The sequence below is a fragment of the Odocoileus virginianus genome, chromosome 22 (genome assembly GCF_023699985.2).
Source record: "Odocoileus virginianus isolate 20LAN1187 ecotype Illinois chromosome 22, Ovbor_1.2, whole genome shotgun sequence".
NCBI lineage: Eukaryota > Metazoa > Chordata > Mammalia > Artiodactyla > Cervidae > Odocoileus > Odocoileus virginianus.
Genome location: NC_069695.1, coordinates 50,192,808 through 50,215,236, shown reverse-complemented (window position 1 = coordinate 50,215,236; position 22,429 = coordinate 50,192,808). Strand labels below are relative to the sequence as shown.

At 37.6% G+C, this 22,429-nt stretch overlaps 1 pseudogene; it reads left to right on the top strand.

Moving 5' to 3' along the window:
* Positions 1 to 1,378: 1,378 nt before the first annotated feature.
* On the top strand, positions 1,379 to 2,858 carry LOC139030423 (tigger transposable element-derived protein 1-like; annotated as a pseudogene).
* The last annotated feature ends 19,571 nt before the right edge of the window (positions 2,859 to 22,429 follow it).

The window sequence follows — 22,429 nt, the reverse complement described above, 5'->3', positions numbered from 1 at the left end:
AGTTTCCTCTACTATTAAATTCATCTCTGTTTGCAAGAGAGATGACTACTAATGCTACAATAACCTATAAAAGGGGGAATATAAAGAAGCAGAGAGACAGAAAAATAGAAAGAATCAGGACAAAGAACACATAATCAATTCACATACCGGGTTTCAGAAGGAAGAAGGGGAAGTTAATTAAGATATTGCTTTTCAATTATGTGTTGGAACTATTACTTCATGACCAAGATTTTAAATCTGAAAAGAGAACAATATCCCCACTGAAGAGGATATAAAAATTACACATTTTCCAAGGGTCAAAAGAAAAAATAAATCAAATGATAATACTTCAATTCAAATTCCATGACCAAAAAAAATGCCTATACACCAAGTTTTCTATCTTCTATATTTTGTTAGAAACTATAATGATAAGATGGAAAGTAACATTATAAAATACTAGTGACATGCAAAAAAATCAGATGACATTCAAACAGGAAGCAGTGTACTTAAGACTTTATAAATTAGTCTGGAGACATTAACCTTTAATTTTAAACTGAATGAATTTTTATACATATTCTTTTATTGAGGTTTAGCTGACATAGAACATTATATTAGTTTTAGATATACCACATAATGATTTGATATTTGCATCTACTGCAAAGTGATCACCATGATAATCAAATTAATGTCCATCATTATTCATTAATAGAAATAAAGTGAAAGTGAAGTCACTCAGTCATGTCCAACTCTTTGTGACCCATGGACTGTAGCCCACCAGGCTCCTCTGTCCATGGGATATTCCAGGCAAGAGTACTGGAGTGGGTTGCCATTTCCTTCTCTAGGAGATTTTCCCAACCCAGGGCCTCAGTCTATTGCATTACTTTGTGCTTTTTCAACATTTTCCCTAGTTTTGAAAGTCACTCTGTACTTGCACAGGCAGGCCTCGTTTTATTAATGTTTCACCTTATTGTGCTTCACAGATGTTGAGTTTTTTGGGTTTTTTGTTGGTTTGCAAATTGAAACTTTGTGGCAACCCTGCATCTAGCATGTCTATGGGCATCATTTTTCCAACAGCTCACTCCATGTATCTGTGTCACATTTTGGTAATCCTCACAACATTTCCAACTATTTCATTATTATTATATCTGCTCTAGTGATCTGTAATCAGCAGTCTTTCATGTTACTTTCTAATTTTACTGGGGAGCCATAAAGCACACTCATGGGAGACAGTGCACTTAATCGACAGATGTTATATGCGTTCCCCCTGTTCCACCAACCAGGCCTCTCAAGTCTCTCCACCTCTCCTCTGGCCTCCCTATGACCTGAGACACAACAATACTGAGATGAGACCCATTAATAGCCCTTTAATAGCCTCTACATTTTCAGGTGAAAGATTTCCATGCCTCTCACTTTAAATCAAAAGCTGTAAAAGATCCAGCTTAGGTAGGAAGAAGGTCAAAAGCTGAGACAGGTTGAAAGCTAGACCTCTTGCAGCAAACAATTAGCCAATTTGTGACTCCAAAGGAAAAGTTCTTGAAGGAAAGTAAGGATGCTATTCCAGTGAATACACAAATGATAAACAAGTAAAACAGCCTTTTTACTGACAGGCAGAATGTTTTGGGGGTTCTGGAGAGAAGATCAAAGCAGCTACAACATCTCCTTAAGCCAAAGCCTAACCCAGAGCAAGGCCCTAACTCTCTTCAGTTCTATGGAGGCTGAGAGGGGCAAGGAAGCTGGGAAGAAAATTTGAAGCCAGCAGAGAGTGGTTTATGAGACTTGAGGACAGAAGCCTTCTCCATAAGAGCAAAGTGCAAGGTGAGGCAGCAAGAGCTGATGTAGAGGCCGCAGCAAGCTATCCAGAAGATCCAGCTCAGATCAGTAATGAAGGTGGCTACAGTAAAGAAGAGATTTTCAATGTAGAGGAAACGGTCTTCTATTGGAAGAAGATGCCATCTGGAACTTTCAAAGTCTAGAGCAGAGATGTCATTGCATGCATTAAGATCTTCAAAGGACAGGCTGACTTTCTTCTTAGGGGCTAATGCAGCTGGTAACTTTAACCTGAGGCAAATGTTCACTTCCCATTTCAAAATTCGTAGAACCATTACAAATTATGCTAAATGTACTCTGCCTGTGTGCTATCAATGGAAAAACAAAGCCTGAATGACAGCATATCTGTAGTTAATGTGAGACCTAATGCTTAGGAAAAAAAGATTAAAAATACTACTACTCATCGGCAATGCACTTGGTCTCCAAAGAGTTATGATGGAGATGAACAATGAGATTAATATTTTCAAGCCTGCTGACAGCATCTATTCTGCAGCCCATGGATCAAAGGAGTAATTTTTACTTTTGAGAATTATATTTTGTAAGGTTATTGCTGCCATAAATGGTTATTATACTGATGGATCTGGTCAAAGCAAATTAAAAACCTTCTGGAAAGGATTGATCATTCTAAATGCCATGGAAAGCTTTCATGATTCATGGGAAGAGGTCAAAGTAGCCACAGACACAAGAGTTTGGAAGAAGTTGATTCCAGCTCTTGTGGATTACTTTGAGCTCAAGACTTCAGTGGAGGAAGAAACTGCAGATGTGGTGGAAACAGCAAGAGAACTAGGGTTACAAGTGGATCCTGAAGATGTGAGTGAAGGGCTGCCATCTTAGGAAAAAAACTTGAATGGACACCTAATCGTATCTCATGGAGGATCAAAGAAAGTGCTTTCTGGACATGGAATCTATCTCTGGTGAAGATGCTGTGAAGATTGTTGGAATGACACCAGAGGATTTAGAATATTACATAAACATAGTTAATAAAACAGCAGCAGGGTTTGAGAGGATTGACTCTGATTTCTGAAAGAAGCTCTACTGTAGGTTTCAAATAACAGCACCTTGTTCATGAAAGGCAGAGTCAATCAATGAAACAAAATCCATTATTGTCTTGTTTAAAGAAACTGCTACATGCACCCTGACCTTCAGCAACCAGCCCCCCAGTCAGTAAGCAACCAGCAACATCAAGGCAGGACACTCCATCAGCAAAAACGATTATGACATGTTAAGGCTAAATTGATGATTAGCATTTTTAGCAATAGAATATATTAAAATTAAGGAATGTACATTGTTTTAGACACAACACTATTGAACACTTAATAGGCTAGAGTATTTATATTCACTTTCACATGAAATGAGAACCAAGGGGGGAAAAAGTGTGATTTGCTTTATTGTGATATTTGTTTTATTTGCAGAGGTCAGGAACCAAACCTGCAATATCGCAGAGGTTTGCCTGTAATATCCTCATTCTCTTTTGCATAAGATGAAATCTAAAAAGAGAACATGAATCTAAAAGGGAAACAGAGTATCTAAAAGAAAGAGCCAGATAGCATTTCCTCCAATGCACACAATTTCAAATTTTCACAATTAATTCATAGATTTTTCTAGGAAAAAAAAATCAATGTAAATTTTTAAAAAAGTAGATACCATCCCCTTGCCTTCCAGGTAATATTAGTATTCACTCTTTAAATCAGTGGTGTGCAACCAGATTAGGTTTTGTCCCCAAGAAGAGTTGTGGCAACATCTAAAGACATTTCCAATTGTCAGCCCTGGTGAAGGTGTTGTAAAGGCATCTAGAGGCCAGGGATCCTGCTAAACATCTTACAACACACCTGACCTACAATGGTGGATTATTCAGCTCACAGTGTCAACAGGTTAGGGACTGAAAAACCCCGCTCTAGCTGAGACTGTCAGGTCAGCACAAGTACTGGGTTAATTGTAATTTACAAAATAATTGATGAATATCATCTGTCTTTGATAGTGTGTTTGGGTTCTCAAAATATTAATAAAACACAAGAGTTGTTAAATGGGCAAAATAGAATCATCCTAAAAAAAAAATTTATCATGTAAAAGTTCTTAAACCATGGATTTAATTTAAATGATGATGGAACAATGGAATCCTCTACTACTCTGAGCCTGACCTTAAAGTGAGAGCTGTATTGTTAATCAGGATTACAATAGACAATACTAGAAGCCTATTAAAAATAGCTACATGCAGGAATTATGTGTCAGATTTTAATGGTTACCGTTGTACATTGCATACACTGAGAATGTTTAATTTATTGTTGGGGGAAAATATAACTTCTAGGATAAAAAAAAAATTGTCATCAGTCCACTACTTTTGCAAACATAAAGCAATTCAGCTGTACAGGCAAATGCAAACCAATTTTTATGGTTTGTGTAATTAAAACTTATGTATAACCAAGATATACTTTCAATACTGTAAGGGTATATTTTGTAAACTAATTTATAAAATAACTATTTCATACATTTTTTAAAATACATAATTGCAAAAAAAACCTCTTTCCCTAGCTGGACTTGGAAATATGACCTTATATTATGTTCACTCAATATCCTGGTTAACATATCAAACTTTTCAGCAGGTTCACCAGAGATCTTTTTTTATTTATACTTCTCTGAAGACATACTGAAATTCTAGCAATGACATTTCAGTGCAGTAGGTCAACATGGTACAAATCTTACTTATATGTAGATATAGTTATATATTATTTTATAACCTGGGAGAATAAGCTTAAAACACAAGCATATATGAAATTTCAATAATCCTGCTGTCTTGCATTGTGAGGAAGTGTTATTTTAAAGCAGTTAGAATGACTGGTGTTCTGATATCCTGTTCCAAAGCCATCTGAAATAAACTGAGTGTAAATTTAATTCATTATACTTTTCAAATATTTATTAAAATCTTTGTCCAGAAAAAAATTGCAAGAATTATCCAGTTTCCGTTTTTATTGGTACTAGAGCCTCTCACAAGCAAGTGTTATTTAACAAAATAGTGCTTAAAGCTATACTTTTACTGCTGTTTCCTCTGTAGCATCCAACCCACAACTTAATATTTTTATCAGCTTTAAAATCCATGTATCAAGGTAAGTATAGTATTCGGGAAGATGCATAACAGCTCACTGATTGATGACCAAAGCCTCTAAATTCTATCGTAAGTGTTAGTCTTTCGGTCATGTCTGACTCTTTTGCGACCCCATGGACAGCAGTCCTCCAGGCCCCTCTGACCTCGGGGCTTTCCAGGCAGGCATACTGGAGTGGGTTGCCATGCCCTTCTCCAGGGGATGCTCCCCACCCGGGGACCGCAGATGCCTCCTGAGCTGGCAGGCGGATTCTGTACCACCGAGCCAACAGTCACTTCAGTTCAGTGCTCAGTTGTGTCTGACTCCTTGCGACCCCATGGACTGCAGCATGCCACGGGCAGTCTACAAATCCTGAGAACACTGCATCAAATCATGTTGCCATTATAGGAGATGGTGGCTGCACAACAATATATCCTGCTTTGATCTATGCCAGAGATAATTGCAACTGATTTTCTATTAACCAAAAAATTAAGTCATTAGAGAGGGTAATGAAATAGGAGGAAAAGATTACAAATAAACGTGGTTTCCTCAAGATTTATCTGTATCTATTCTGTTTCTTGGAGAAGGCAATGGCAACCCACTCCAACACTCTTGCCCGGAAAATCCCATGGATGGAGGAGCCTGGTGGGCTGCAGTCCATGGGGTCGCTCAGAGTCGGACACGACTGAGCGACTTCACTTTCACTTTTCACTGTCATGCATTGGAGAAGGAAATGGCAACCCACTCCAGTGTTTTTGCCTGGAGAGTCTCAGGGACGGGAGCCTGGTGGGTTGTCGTCTATGCGGTCACACAGAGTCGGACACAACTGATGTGACTTAGCAGCAGCGGCAGCTTTCTGTTTCTTGCTTCAATAGTTGAATTTACTTGGGTTAGATATTTTCTATCCCAGACCTAGTTACAAAGAATTGTATTGTTAGTATAATTTTAATTTACTTTTTAGCACAATTTTATGATGCTTGAGAAAGTCTAGTGGCACCCATCCTAACTACTTGCCGAGATATAAAATTTTTACCATAAGGTGCACCCAGCACCTTTAATAAAATTCACATAGCTCTGAGAGGAAATTGCAGAATGCCATTAAAAATGGCAGAAAACTTACTATGTGGAGGCAGAATTCTTCTGAACAAAAACCACCACAAAACCAAAATAACACACACACAAAATTAAGCAAAGAAACAAAAATAAACAAGAAAACAAAATACTAACCTGTCAGTTATGATCAGTCATTCTCAAACCATACTGTTATCACAGAACACTTGAAAAATTTTATTCTTGAAGCCAAATGAAACATTTATACAAAAGATTGTAGAGCTCCATGGTTATACTAGGGATAAATCCAAGTCAGGATTGGGCAATTAATAACCTGATTCTATAGAAATCTTACAAGTAAATCCTTCCACTGATAACATGAATTGAACCGTCACAGAAATTCAACACTTTGCAAAGTATTTATTCCAAAGTTACACTTACTGAGAAACATCAAGGAGATCAAGCCAGATAATCCTAAAGGGAATCAACCCTGAATATTCACCGGAAGAAATGATGCTGAAGCTGAAGTTCCAATACTTGGGCCACCTGATTGGAAGAGCCAAGTCATTGGGGAAGACCCTGATTCTGGGAAAGATTGAGGGCAGGAGGAGAAGCGGTTGACAAAGGATGAAGTGATTGGATAGCATCATCAACTTAATGAACATGAGTTCGAGCAAACTCTGGGAGATAGTGAAGGACAGGGAAGCCTGGCATGCTGCAGTCCATGGGGTTGCAAAGAGTACGATACACCTGGCAACTGAACAACAACAGCTAAGACCTAAGAAGAAAGTTTAAAAATTTCCTTTTCTGAGAATACCAGATGTAATAAAATACCTAATGTATAAATTTATTTATAAATTTAGTTATAAGTAGACAGACGGTCCTAATGACGATATTGTAGCAGCTGTTTTAGTCAGTTTGCCTCCAAACTGTTGACATTTAATAGAATGTAAGAACATTAAGAATATATAAAGCATTGAAATAGCAAAATCACACAATAGATGCAATAACTGCAAAATATTTTTGATGACAAGACTGTAGTTTCCCTGATAAGCAGCTGACATTTTGTCACATTTAAAAATTGTTGATAATTTTCATATAGAAGTTAGAGTACAGAAAGGCATGGAATTTAGAGCATAAAACTGTACTATAATCTAAGAGTGCACATAAATTTTAAAGAAAACCCTCAATTTACCATAGTGTCTATTCTCTTTTTTGCACTAGTTCAGTGCAGGCTGACTTCAGCTGCTACATTTACTTGATGATTGATGTCTGAGGGAGACAGAGAGTTTGTGAAATCCAATATTGCTTCTGCCAGCAACAGAGTGGATATAGGTTGGTCAGGATCTAGTTCAAAAATAAAAATTTTCAAGGCAGCAAGGAAAAGTATTCCTATCTCCTTTGTTGTTCATAACATCACACAAAATTAGAAAAATATATACTCTAAGGATTGAGAAACAGAAATTTGAAAAAGACTTTTGACACAGATTTGTACAGAAAACCAAAACCCCCCAGATGCGATATCTGGGTCAAGGATGCGGCACTGTTCATGCAGAGCTGCACGGAACACACACGGGGACTTTGACTTGAAGAGGGAAGCCAGCCACTCTCGTGGTGGAGCAGCCAAGCCTAAGCCAATGGCTTTCAGTGACTCCATCCCCACGTATCAAGTTCATCAGCATAGAGGTCTTCTTACCACTGGAAACTCTCACAGACACAGATTCACTCACTTATGTTCATTGGGACTAGCCAGTCCTCTTAAAAGTAACTCAAAATACAACATTGTGTTCTAACAAGAGATCAGGTCCCTAAATCTAAAACAAGAAAGGAAAGAAAAAGAAAACAAGAAAACTGTCTCTTCTCTCTACACTTAGAGACTGATTAATGCAGGCATTTTTAGGGAAGAAATGGGATAGAAAGGTGAGTGGCTCCTAGGGTAATAGGGCAGTGAGCGTACAGATGCTATCATCCACTACCAGGTATCACAAGTAGATAAAAATATCAATCTGAGTATGATTTTTTTCACATAAAAATAATTTTCAGAATACACCACATGCTAGGTTATATGCCAGAGACTATGGGCCAAAGTTCATTCAAAACATTCCCTGCCCACAAGGAGACTAACCATCAGGTGACCAAGATGATCAAGCAGGAAGTTAGAGGAGGGAATAAGAAATGCTAACAGCCCTGAGAGTATGTATTGACAGTTTGATCACAAAAGCCCACATAGGCATTAAAGTATCCAATTAAAGTCATTTTAGAACATTATTCTATTTATTCATCTCCACCACCCCCCAAAACCAAATACTAGGGGAAAAAAGACAGATCTATTAGATACATGAGATTTTGATAGGCCAAAATCAGAAGAGAAATAAGAAAACCATAAGAGAGAAAAATCTCTTTATATGAGCACATTGGCATCAAATTCTGGAAGACCCAGTAAGCAATGTCAGTTGTCATAAAGCAGAAGACCAGTATGTTCTCAGTATGTTATGTATGTAGGCAGTGCTATTCCTGGGTGGATAGAATAAGGTAAATTAAACTCAGATATCCCAATTACAATCATCTGCATTCAGTGTGATGAGACTAGTGGTCATAAGAAGGAAGAGAAAAGAAAGGATGAGGGAAAAATTCAAAGGAAGAATCAACATAACTTGGTGCTGACTATATGTAGCATCGCTAGGGTTATATCAAAAGTTATGCTGAGCCTGTGATCCTGGACCAGCTGAGAATGGATGAGCCAAAGACAGAGGCAGAAATGTTTGAAAGGAAACTAGGTCCAGGCCTAAGGTTAGGGAGAAAGAGAAACAGGAGACAGTGTATGAAGTCCCTCTCTGGGGAAAGTGAAATCACAAACACAGACTAATCGCAACAACAACAACAATGTCTGGGCCAGGAATAAAACCCAAGACCCTAATCCCAGTAATCATAGCACAGAGTCATCCTTCATACAAACAGTTTTTGGAACAAATACCGTATTTTATTTTAGAGCTAAGAAAGGCATACAAAAAGTCTCTCTTACCGAGTCCAATCAGGGCACTCATGTTGTGCAGTTAGATGATACATTACCGGAACCCCAGGAGCACACTTGGTCGCTCCATGGAATTTAACTTCGAGGTTCTTCACCCAGGAAAAGAAAATTGTTAAAAGTTTTGTTAAAAATATACAGCAGCCTCCAAGTAGCTCTGAAAGTCTGATCATCTCATCTGTGTTATTAAAATTCTAAGGAGCACAACTCCAGCATGCATTCAATTAAACAGGAACCGTAATGAAGGCCCACGGCCCTGGCCTCTGGGCGTGAGGATCAAAGGGGCAGTTCTAAAACAGTTTACTGAATTACCAGCTGAAAGATTGGTTTCTGTCATTTCCTAAAATACAAATCCTAGTCTCTGGCAAAAGAAAAGGGTGAGTTGCTTTGTGTTGATCAGCCGCTCAGTCGTGTCTGACTCTTTGTGACCCCATGGACTGTAGCCCGCCAGTCTCCTCTGTCCATAGGTTCTCCAGGAAAGAATACTGGAGTGGGTTTCCAGGCCCTTCTCCAGGGGATCTTCCTGACCCAGGGATCAAACCCAGGTCTTCCGCACTGCTTTAGAGGTTTCTTTACAACTATTTTATTGTGTTTGAATTCTTGTTGTTTTAGGACATGTATTTGGAATTACAATTTAAAATTTATATAAGCATGAGTTTTTCCTTGCTCATAAGTTTCCATCAGGGAGAAATGCGGCTAAAAATGTCAAAACCCCCAGGACCTTTTCTGTATTGCAGCTCTTAAAATGTACAGTTCAAGTGGTTTAAATGGTGTGACTACGGAAGCTTGAATCCTGCTCAAATACTGATTCCGAGGCATATGTTTCAATTAATACTCACTGTTTGAGGCACTCATGGCAGGGTGGGGGAATGTTTGTTTTGTATATTTGGTTTAAAATATTATAACATGCATATAGAGAGAGTATCAATTCAAAAATATTTTGAGAGAGACAGGTAGAGAGGAAGGAAAGAAAGATCTCAAGAAGTAGGTGCCGATTTATGTCACTACTAATTAGGGTGAAAATGATCAAGGTATTTGTTTGCACTGTGACTTTCTAAAAGATTTTCCAAATTTTTAACTATATTTAAGAAATACAGAAATCCCTTTCATTGTAAATTTGTTTAAATTGCACTTTTAAAGTGGAATGTTATTTCCAGAGTAATCAATATAATCCTGTGTTTAAAGGCTTCATGTTGGGTGAGTGTATTCTTATCTGATAAGAAAGATGATATAATAACACATTTTTTAATGTCCCCAGAAGATAACATTTTTTAATATGAAGCCAACTCATTTTCTTTGTATCTTCTTATTCAGGTTATTCATAGCAGCAGGGTGAGAGAAAGCAGAGAACTAGTTCTTCACTTTGAATAAATCATAGAAGCACCTCAATTAGCCACCTGTATACCTTCAGTATTTTTTTAGCACCTGATTGAGAAAATATTATTTACTGTTATGATTAATAATAATGGTCTGCCAAGTATTTGCTGTTTAATGTGAAAATAATGGGCAACATTAAGGAAGGGAAACACTATACATATGTATGATCTTTGTGACATTACAATTTATTCAGAGCCTGGCTCTGCCACTATGAGAGGCAAATAATCAGAAAATGGAAGTGGAATTCATCTACTGATCATCTTTCATCTGAGAACTTTGCCTGACCCTAAAGCTCACCTTATTCAAATGGTTACAGATTCTTGGACTTGCTATCAAAGAGCATTGGAAGACCAAGCAGTGTCAGCTCTAGATATGAATGAATTAGCTATGCATGGTCCAAATGAAGCTGTTACGTGTCTGTGTGTCTGCTCTGTCTGCATTCAGGATATAAAGTGACCCTTCATCACCATGTGCTCTCCACGCTATCTGTTTTCTGTATCAATGATAGTTTGTTGAACAAACCTCTTCTCTGCCCTTGACGTTTTGAGAATTCCAGCTCCATCTACTTGGCCTTGCTTTGTCTCTTTCCTTCCTAATATTACACACCATTTTCTCCATGTTTCTCCCACTACTCTGTCCCATCTTGACTACATATGTGATTGTTCTACGCTCACCAGTCTGCATCAGGGTCTTTGTGAGTAATCTCTGTCATGCCTGAAATACCCTCCATACAAATGCCTACGTGGATCACTCTTTGTTTTTTTTTTTTTCATTTATTTTTATTAGTTGGAGGCTAATTACTTTACAATATTGTAGTGGCTTTTTGTCATACATTGACATGAATCAGCCATGGATTTACATGTATTCCCCATCCCGATCACTCTTATTTCAGTTTTGAATATGGTCAACATCAAATTTATTCACTCCAAATGTCCAGTCAACATGGTTAAAATTGAACTTGTCTTTCCTCCAAATCTGTTCCACCAGAAGACATCCCCATATTGCTCCTTCACCTATTTTCTCATATGAGATATGCATCCTCAGGAAATCCTATTAGAACCATCTTCAGGATATATATCCAGAATGTAAACACTTTATACCACTCACATGACTACCAGGCTAATCTGAGTAATCATTCCTTCGCAAATAGATTACTACAGGCATCTGCTAAGAGTGGTCTTTCTCTAATGCTCACTCGCAAGCTTTAGAGAAGTAGTTAAGTAATCCCTTAAAATAAATGACAGTTACAGCTTTTCTGTCTCCAAACTGTGCACTAATTCCTCACTTCATGCAAAGTAAAAGCCATTCCCTCCTCCAGGGGATCTTCCTGACCTAGGGTTCAAACTCAGGTCTCCTACGCTGCAGGCAGATTTGTTACCTCTGAGCCACCGGGAAGCCCCAGGATAAAAGCCAACCTACTCCAGTGCCTGACGCTGCCAGTGCGACCTGAAAACACACACAGGCACACCATCATCCTGTATTGCTAAAGCACAGAGCTCTGGCTATGGGGGCCTTTTGACCTTCGTTGATTACAGCAATTATTCTCATATTCCCACTAGCTGTTCTCTCGGTCTTCTTCATGAAAAGCTCATTTTCTTTACGCCCACACGATTGACTTTTTTTTTCATCCTTTTTTAAAATTAATTAATTTATTTTAATTGTAGGCTAATATTGTAGTGACTCCTGCCATACATTGACATGAATCCGCCATGGGTGCACATGTGGTCCCCATCCCGAACCCCCTCTCACCTCCCTCCCCATCCCATCCCTCAGGGTCTTCCCAGTGCACCGGCCCTGAGCGCCCCGTCTCATGCACATGATGGACTTTTTAAGACTCTTCTTTCATTACTCAAGTGTCTCCTCACCAAGGAAGCTTATGCTTCCTTTTACCAAATATTCAAGGAAAAGCTAATTCTTATTTTTTGAAGATTTTTCCAGAAAATAGACATAGAATGACAGTTGGCCTAAGTATTTAATGGGACAGGTATAATCATATTTCTAAAACCCAAAAACTAAAATGCTAAAAAGAAAATTATAGGTTCACTTCATGTAGGAATATAAACATAAAATTTCTACCAGAGCATCCTATAGCATATTTTAGCTATGAACTAAAATATAAATAACAAAGTTTATATCAGGGATGCCAAACATGGTTCAATATAAGAATACATATTAATACATTTTACCATGTTAATTAATGCATTTTAACAAGCAAAGACTCTGATGCTGGGAAAGATTGAAAGCTGGAGAAAGGGACAACAGAGGACGAGATGGTTGGATGGCATCACGACTCAACGGACCTGAGTTTGAGCAAGCTCTGGGAGATGGTGAAGGACAAGGAAGCCTGGTGTGCTACAATCCATGGGGTCACAAAGAGTTGGACACAACTGAGATCCTAAACTACAACAACAACCGTGTTAATAGGTGACCAGGAGAAAACAATATGCAAGGCAAGCAGAATAAAAAAATACATTTGATAAGACACAGCATGTATTATAAGGACACCTGAAATCTACCTGTTGTGAAGCTAACCCTTAAATAATAACAGCAAATGGAGGCAAAGCATTTGAACTAACAGATATTAATGTGACAAGGCAATGAAAACAAAATGAGTGAAGTATTAGTGCGAGAGCAAACAAATCAATGCAACAACAATCACCAACCAACAATCAATGAACATCAATACAATGAAATGTTAAAACTCGGGCTAACATATTTAACATGGAAGCATATGATATGGTAGAGATGATACTGTCAATAAGAGATAATATGAGAAAATATGGGAAAATTAATTTTTAAGTGACAGATTTTAGAAATATTGGGTCTTTATATAAAACAACATAAGTAGGATCCCTCCCAACACCAGATGCTAGGGTAAACACTGTAGATGCAAGCTAACTAAAAAAATGGAATTGAAAAAAATTGGAAAATAAGTATTGATCTGAGAACAGAGAAGAATTTGTTCAACTATATATTTTAAAGTTTGATAAGGTTTGATACCTCAACATTAATAATGGATGTATATCAAAATACGACATGATACTAGCAATATGTTAAAAAATTACTAGGAAGAATACATATGAGATAGCAACTTAACTGGAAAATGGAACAAAGAATATGAAGATGTAATTAGAGGCAGTAAAACAAAAAGCCACAAGCATCTAAAGAATGCTCAAAACCATTAGTGACTAGAAAAAGTAAATTAAAATTGCAATGAGTAATCATTTTTCCCTACGGTAGTTCAGTTGCTTAGTCATGTCTGACTCTTTGCAACTCCATGGACTGCAGCATGCCAGGCCTCCCTGTCCATCACCAACTCCTGGAGTTTACTCAGACTCATAGCCATCGAGTCGGTGATGCCATCCAACCATCTCATCCTCTGTCGTCCCCTTCTCCTTCCGCCTTCAATCTTTCCCAGCATCAGGCTCTTTTCAAATGAGTCAGTTCTTCACATCAGGTCACCAAAGTATTGGAGTTTCAGCTTCAGCATCAGGGTAGATATGTGTTGATACTATAATCCTCATGAATAACTGCCAGCAGTATAAATTGGGGCATAATTGAAGAGGATTATAAAGGATGTACATGTGTATACTGTGAACTAGATATACTCCTAGATATACAGTAGATATACTGCTAGATATCTAGCATACCTAGACATACTGCTCTAGAGAATGTGTCTTAATAACTTTCCTCCCTTGTTTATAGAACCACATGTACAAAGATTTTTATCGCAGTATTACCATTAGAAGTTGTAGGCAACTGATTATCCTCAGGTAAAAATGATAGGCTACAGTTGATGAAGAGCCTTCCCTTGTGGCTTATAGTTGATGAATGAACATTCCCAGAATAATAGAGGGAAGAAAAGCACTTAGAAATACATATTACTGCATGGTTGCGTCTGAAAAAATTTAAATATTGTGAAATAGAAATACAATGAATTTACATAACTCATTATGGTGCACAAAATTAAAATTGAAAAATAATTTGCAATTGAAAAGGAAAACACATGAATTAAACACACATTTAGAAAGAGCATAAACAAACAAAATAACACGTAAGTACAATAAAACTTCGGCAGGATGTGAGTGATGAAAGTGCTGATGGGGTATGATAGTGATTTAGGGTGGGGAATAAAAGTTAACATGAAAATCAAATGAAATAGGAGACTTGCAGGGAACAGTAATTTTAATGGGCCATCAGCTGAAGGGTATGATGATCTTAACACTTCATCAGAGCTGAAAGATTAAAAAGAGATGAGCTATGCTTGTCCTCCAGTCTTCTGAGAAGCAGAAACAAGGATGGAATTACTTGCACTATGATTTCATTAGGAAAAACGCCTGTGGTGGGAAATGGAGTGGGGACAGGGAGAAAGAAGGTGAGAGAATCATTAGGTCATGATGGAAGTCTGACCCCAGGACAAGGAGAGAGGTGAGGGGGAAGTGTTGGGTGGATGTGCCCTAGACTCATGGGTTGTCCAATTAAGCCTCAACATGCAGGCCACATACTCCTGGAAAGAGTCTGCCCTGAGATTGCATCCAGGTTCAGCCCTAGACTTTTAACCACCTGGGAAACATGGTCCGGGACCAGCATAATCATGGATTTCTGAATGTGACAGCTGGGCCTTCGGGTCTATGATGCAGTCTGAACAGGGGAAAGGAGAACACTTATCTTCCCGAAGCCTCCTTGATTCTTACCATATTTTCCCGATCTGAGTAGAAACTGGTACATTTTCGATCACTAATCAGGCTAACAAGAGAGTGTTACCTGGGACCCACATAAAAAAATCATGCCTGATATATGGGATCATTCCCCCCAGATGCTAAGAAGGAAGTTCAAACTGTTTCTTCAAGCTATCTTGCAAATTCCAGGGAAAGACAGACAAAGATGGGAAAAGTGAAGAGAAAGCCCCAGATTTTCCCCCAGAATGCCTCAGCTAGAGTCCTAAAAGCCTTATTATAAATAGTTGTTGGAGAGGAAGAAATTTCCCTCTCCCTTTCTGGGTTCTTCTGGCCAATTTAAATAATCAAACTGTCATGAGACAGACTAACAAAAGGAAAACAGATAAATTATAATAACATGTGTACATGTGAGAGATCCAGGAAAGCTGAGCAACTTCCCCAAATGCCTGAAAGCCTCACCTTAAGTACCGTCTTCAGCTAAAGACAAAGCAAGATGTTGAGGGGAGTGGTTTAGGACTTCTAAAGGGAGAAAGGCAATTCACACAGAGATGGAAAAACAAAATATTTGGTAAATGTTTGCTGGGCCAGGCAGAGACAACGGGACAGAGAGAGGAATCTCAACAGTCAGACTGCTAAGTTTATCCCAGTCTGCATATCTAGTTCACACCACAGTCATTAAAAAAGCAGACATCATTTGCTGACAAAGCTCCATCTAATCAAAGTTATGGGTTTTCCAGTCTCCATATATAGATGTAAGAATTGGACCATAAAGAAGGCTGAGCGCCGAAGAACTGATGCCTCCACTGTGGTCCTGGAGAAGACTCTTGAGAGTCCCTTTGGACTGCAAGGAGATCCAGCCTGTCAATCCTAAGGGAAGTCAACCCTTATTATTCATTGGAAGGACTGATGCTGAAGCTCAAATACTTTGGCCACCTGATGCAAAGAGCCAACTCACTGGAAAAGACCCTGATGCTGGGAAAGATTGGAGGCAAAAGAAGAGGGTAACACAGGAAGAGATGGCTGGACAGCATCACAGATGCTATGGGCACGAATTTAAGCAAACTTGGAGACGGTTAAGGACAGAGAACTGTCCTGGCATGCTGCAGTCCATGGGGTCTCAGAGTTGGACAGAATTTAGCAACGAAACAACAACCAATAGTCACCTCGGGTGATAGCTTCCTTCCTGCTACATCCTCTAAGGTCTTTCAGGTGGTTAAAGGGAAGGTCAGAGTGTTTGCAGCCTTCCTGAGTGTTTGGAGCCCTCTTGAATGTTTGGGGTCTTGATTGTTTTTAGCTTAAAATAATCCCTTGCCACAGAGACATTTGGGGGTAATAAATTTTCTTTGCCCAAGGCATTGTATACAAAACTTCTACCTCCTTGGTTCCCATACTCAGGCAAACAGAGTGACACCTGAAGGCCACATTTCCCAGCACAGAAAACAGAAGACCTTTTGCTTAAAAGACATAAGAAGAATCACAGTGTGTGTTGATGCTGTGTGGACCACCTCAGGCTCTCTAATCACAGTTTAGGCCAATGACACATTTTTAATGTGAAATTCAGTGTTACCCATTGGCCATGCAAAGGTTATCAGTCACTAATTTTGTGGGGGGTTTTGCCAAGGGCAACAGATCATCTATATGACAGAACACAATGAAAGTCAACAAAACTGAGATGAATGTTGCTGAAAATGACCTCATTTGACTTCCATTTTTGATTCCACAGATGCCAATTATTGGAAGCATATTGGCCAGTGTTTAAGGAGGTCAACAGGGAGTATTTCCTGGGTGCTTGACAAGCCTATTGTTAATAATTATCCACAATGTGTGTGTTCTCACGAAATGATCCAGCTGGAAGGGGAAGTGGTTACAATGGCATAAAAATAATAGCTTTAATTTGGGTTTATTTTTTGAATCCTCACATGACCTTACTGAATGCTCACAAGAAATATTTTGTAGATAATATTGACATAACTAAGAGAAAGAAAATCAGGGGGAAAAAAAAACATTGGTTGCGAGACTAAACAGTTTCCCTAATTAACGGAAGAGAGCTTTGATTTGAGCTCAACACTTTGGAGTCCAGTCTGTAGTATTAACCACTGTGATACAGTGCTTTTTAAAAGCAAACCCTTTATTTAAGTGATGATAAAACTCACTCAGAAAGTTGAAATGTTTAAGAAAAAAACCTCACCCAAGGGAATCCCAGAAACAAAATGTCTCGCCCGTAGTATGAGTCTACATTAGAGTTTCAGAGTTTATTCTGTTGAGATATACTGCAAAAATAAACGAATGAATGAATATAAAATACATATGATTTCAAAGAAAGCACATTTCTTCTCCAATAAGGCTCCTCTTTCAAGACAAATATGTTTCTGTAACAGGACTATAGCACTTCTTTGAGATAATTGAGCTGTAAGTGTGAATTTTAATTTGGGAAATTTACATATCAACTAAAACCTAACTATTTTCATATATTAAGCTTGGTCCCTAGCATACCGTTGTGCTTTTTTTCCCCAGATATGTGCATTATGTATGCTCAGAGGAAGATATAGACTATTCAAGTTTCTGAGCTGTTGCAATCTGCAGGGTCATTATTTTAACTGTCAAAAGAATTCTACTGTCAGATCCAAGGTTTTATGCACAATTTGTTGCATTTATTTCACCTGAATGTCAGTATAGACTTCCATATTAAATTAGTATTATCAGCTTGAAAATGAAATCTTCAATATAATTTATATCTAAAATGTTTCAACAGATGTATATTTGGTCCATGTAGACATTAAAGTCAGCCACTTGTATATGTAGGAAAACACACAGAAACAACACATGCACATATTGATGCGATTTCTTTTTCTGCTGAATTCTCAAATGTATGGTCATTTTTTATAATCACACAGTCATTTAGAGTCTTGAAAAGATCTTTTTATTTTAAATTCACACCTCTTGTATGGGATATTTAATTCAATAAACATCCGTGAATATCATCTTTGTGTTAGATATGATACAAAAACACTGAAAGACCTATTAAGTATAGTTTAAATCCTGGTCTTGCAACTTTCAAAGTGATCTATAACACAGATTACACAAAAACAATCATCTACATGCAAAACAATATTTTATATGGAGTAAAGAAATTATTTCATTTCAGTTCAGTTCAGTTCAGTCACTCAGTCGTGTCTGACTCTGCGATTATTAGTAGGTGACAATTTGTTTAGAGAAGATTTGAAGGGTGAGAAAGCAGTGACAGTATATAAGAACCTCTTAAATCAGATTTTTAGCAGTCTTTGGTATTAAAACACTACTATATTCATTACTTCTTCTGATTTTCTAAATAATGGAAAGTGTTTTTGTGTTGGATGAGTATTATCCTTTATTTAATCTTCATACATACACATCCTCTCAGAGTTCTTTAAATGACTTCTTCTAACTTAGGGTCCAACATCACCTATTCTATCCTGGAGAAGAAGATTTTGAAAAATGCTTAGGGAAAAGATAACTCTCCTCTTTTAATAACACTAAATTATCATCTGTTAAATATAAGGATAACCACCCAACATTCAGATAAGTGCAGAAGATTAACAAAATACTGAGTAATTAGAATTCAAAGTGTGTATGCATCTAAGCTAACAGTTATGCCTATATGAATGCCTAGTACAAACTTGATAGTTTAAGAATGGACCTATAACATTAAGACACTTGTAAAGCTCTTGAAAATGTTCTGAATCGACTTTTACTGTCTTAATGTACCCTGTATGAAAAATAAGAACAGAAAAACAAACTGATAATGAATGATAATGAGCACGAATAATCAATTCACTAACTATCTTTGTTTTTGGCTTCCCTGGTGGCTCAGAAGGTAAAGAACCTTGCTTGCAAGGTGGGAGACCCCGATTTGCTCCCTGGGTTGGGAAGATACCCTGGAGAAGGGAAGGCAACCCACTCCAGTATTCTTCCCGGGAAAATCCCATGGACAGCCCAACAAATCCCTGTCGGGCTACAGTCTGTAGGGTCACAAAGAGTGACTGAGCGACTAACATGTTTGCTTTTCATCTTTGTTTAGATATAAAGGAGACCCAAGCCAGGACTTACAAGCACTTTACATTGCATAATTTTTCCATTTTACTAGAGTATGAGAATCTCAAGGAATTAATCTTATTCTTCTACGTGTCCTTGATGCAGTCTAATAAAGAAGTAGTAATTACTCCCAGAGCTTGTACTAAACTTGACTGAATTTCCCAGAATTATTTAGTTATTTGGAATATGGCTGATTCTGACCTTTAAATAATGCTGTCTGAAAGAAGTAATATAAAATGCATTCAGATCATAAAATTTTACGTTTCACTTTATGTTTGTGATACAGACCTTGATAAAGAATTGTTTAAAAAATGTTTACTGGTTATCATTAGACTCATGATTCCTTTTTTCAACACTAAAGTGAAAGTGAAAGTCACTCACTCATGTCTCTTTGGGACCCCATGGACTCTACAGTCCATGGAATTCTCCAGGCCACAATGCTGGAGTGGGTAGCCTTTACCTTCTCCAGGGGATCTTCCCAAACAAGGGGTCGAACCCACTTCTCCTGCATTGCAGGTGGATTCTTTACCAGCTGAGCCACAAGGGAATCCCAAGAATACTGGAGTGGGTAGCCTATCCCTTCTCCAACGGGTCTTCCCAATCCAGGAATCGAAGCAGGGTCTCCTACATTGAAGGCAGATTCTTTGCCACCTGAACCACAAGGGAAATCTACATATTTTACCTAGAAGAAAGAGGCTTATTTCAAAAGCATCAATGAGTCATATCAATTATTGTCTTTATTCTAAAATCAAAGAATATTTCAAGTTCGTTTTTAAACTGTGTGCATTAATATGATTGTACCTTATATGATGCATGATTTTGAGTTATTTCCTCTACCTTAGTAACAGCAAAACTTCCAATTAAATTTTGAAATACCATATGATATCACTTAAATGTGGAATTTAAAATACAACACAAATGAAACTATCCAGGAATGAGACAAAGACTGACAGATATTGACAGATATAGAGATCAGACTTGTTGCCACAGGAGATGTGGGTAGGTGAGGACTGGATCAGGAGTTTGGGATTAGTAGATGAAAGTTAGTATATGTGGGATGCAACAAACAACAAGGTCTTACTGTATAGTACAGAGAACTATATACAATGTCCTGTGATAAAACATAATGGAAAATATAAAATTTATATATAATATAAAATATATCTATAAAATATAAAATATAAAAGCATAATGAAAAATAAAAATATTAAAAATTATATTTTATATTTATATAAAATATAAATATTAGCACATACTGATAACTGAGTCACTTTTTCTATACAGTAGAAATTAACACAATATGCTAAATCAATAAAAAATGATTTTATACTTCAATAAAACTTTTTAAAATTTTAAATAAATAGATCTTGAAGTGTTATTAAATGATAGATCTTACAACCACACCAAGGCCTTTGCTACTTAAGTATCTGATTTTTCTAGAAGTGTAATGTTCTGAGAAGTTTTCTATCACAAAAATATTTACAATGCCTGTATCATTTTACAGTTGCAGGTTGAATTAAACAAAATTTCTTTTACTTTAGCCTACAAAGTTAGAGACTAGCACACTGGTCTCAACATTTCCCACTGATTATGGATAGAAACCCAGACTCAAGATCCACCTTCAAGTAAGGTTATTCCTATCACTACTGACATACAACATGGAACTTGTCCATGCTGGGTGTTTACCCCTTCACAGAAATACTACTAAGCACCAAAAAATGATTGTCCACGTTGGGTGTGTGTGCCTTCAAAGAAATACTACTTAGCATCAAAAAATGATTCACCCATAACAAAAAACACATTTGAGTCAGTCCTAACGAAGTGGATGAACTTAGAGCCCACTATACAGAGTGAAGTAAGTCAGAAAGAGAAAAATGTCATATACTAACACATACATGTGGAATCTAGAAAGATGGTACCGATGAACCTATTTGCAGGGCAGTGATAGAGATGCAGACAGAGAGGCTTATGGAAAGAGCAGGGAAGAAGAGGGTGGGATGAATTGAGAGAGTAGAGTTGAAACATACATTGCCACATGTAAAAGAGAAAGCCACTGGGAAACTGGTGCATGCCCCAAGGAGCTCACATGCGGTGCTCTGTGAAGATCCAGTGGGGTGGGGTGGGGAGGGCGAGAGAGGTTCGGGAGAGAGGGGACACGTGTATACCTTTGGCCAATTCGTGCTGATGTATGGTAGAAACCAACCCAGTATTGTAAAGCAATGATCCTCCAATTAAACAGGGGACAACGGGAACACGCACATTATACATTTTTAAGGATAATATGGGAAGAGACATTAGTAACCTTACTCTAAAACGATACATCAGGCTTTCAAGGAAAAGGTTTCTGGTGAATCTGTGAGAAAGATGAAGCATAGATCTAAAATGCTTAAATGTATTTAAATTAAAAAAAAATTAGACTCAACTAAATTTACCTCCTTATCATCACTTTCCTTAGTTTTTAGAGATATATCTTCATTATTAATATAAATATAATTTATTTTAAAGAACAATTTAGAATATGTTTCTCATGTTATTCCGTTAATTTTATTGAGCAATTACCTTCAGTATATGAAAGCAAGCTGAAGCAAAAGCAAAAAATTCAAATGACAAGTACAAGTTTTCAGGAAAATGTAAGGCAGAGCCCAAGCATCATTTGCATACCTCAACATGCTAATGCCACTTTCTGCCATCACCCACAGCTTTTTACATCTCTAATGGGAATTATATGAATAGACAAATTATTAATTTGTACCAGCCATAGCAGAGAATGAAATCTTAGCTGGTTTAGCATATTCTATGACATTCATAGGCAATCGTAAATTAAAATAACCAGACTTTGTCTGATTAAGTGCATATACATATATATTATTTTAATATTTTTTCAGCACCATTTTCCAAATTCAATTGAATACTGAAGCAGCCATGTTTTTACAGAACAAAATAAGGAATGGGCATTTTGTACTAAGATGGGGAGAGAAGACACATCTCTTTAAAAACATTAGAGCCTCAAAGTGCTGCATTTCAAGTTGCATTTTATCAATTTATCTGACTTGGAACACAGCGATACATAAATGCTAGTAGTCACGAAGCACATGGCAGGCAGGTGCGGCAGGCTTTGCCAGCAGAGAGCTGACGTTTTTATGAGCTCTCTCAGCTGGAGTGGCCAAGGAGTATGGGAGAAGGGAAGGAAAAACACCTGCCACCCAGTCATTTTAGTTTCAATTGTAACATCTTGAAGAGAAAGAAATTACATTAAAATGAAAAATCTACCAAGATTGAGACAGAGGCATTATACCCAAGCCTTTTGAATCTATTACCTTCACAATGAGAGAATTGTTAAT